This window comes from Vombatus ursinus, unplaced genomic scaffold, assembly GCF_900497805.2.
Source record: "Vombatus ursinus unplaced genomic scaffold, bare-nosed wombat genome assembly UNPS02015184.1, whole genome shotgun sequence".
NCBI classification, from domain to species: Eukaryota; Metazoa; Chordata; class Mammalia; order Diprotodontia; family Vombatidae; genus Vombatus; species Vombatus ursinus.
This window is the reverse complement of record NW_020954962.1, coordinates 392582-393379: the sequence shown is the minus strand read 5'-3', so window position 1 is coordinate 393379 and position 798 is coordinate 392582.

Here is a 798-nt window from a genome sequence, read left to right as displayed (position 1 = left end):
GAGAGAGAGAGAGAGAGAGAGAGAGAGAGAGAGAGAGAGAGAGAGAGTTCCAATTTGTGAATTCCAATCCAATTCTGGAATCAATATCCAACTTGGAGAGGCTTCCTGGGGTCAGTCAGAGGAAAACAGATTCTAAACTTAAGATAAAAGAGGAATGTATATGTGTAAGTATTTTATGAGCTCAATGACAAATTGTTTAAAAGCTAATACAGCAAAGGTAGCACATTTTTGTTGGTGGAAAATTAAAAAAAATTGAAAACAAATTAAACTTGTACAGTTTTTTATATAAATTAATTAATTTTACTTTGTCTAAGTTAATTTATAGCACTTTATAAAGACTATGTAATTCATGGTTTCTTAACCTGAAATAGATAGATAGGTAGATAGATAAATAGTTGAAATATATTTCAATATAATTGATTTCATTTTTAATTCTAAATAATTTATTTTATGCATTAAAAGTATTAATTACTGTGGGAAATGGTTCATTAGTTTCATGGGATTGCCAAAGAAGCCCAATACACCATTTTTTTCATATTTCTTGATCTAATGGAACCCATTATTTCAACAAAGAGATAACTGAATCTGAGAATGTATTTGACCTCCGAATATCTCCATAGCTAGTTCAAACTGAAAAAAAATCCAGCCTACTAAGTCAAAGTCCAACCCTCTTTACACTAAACTTGGCATTAGCTGGAAGAAAGTCACACTAATTGCTCTTTATTTGGTACTTTCTCATATAGATATGCCACCATGCAACTGACGGATATGCAGCAATCCAATGGACACAATCATTGG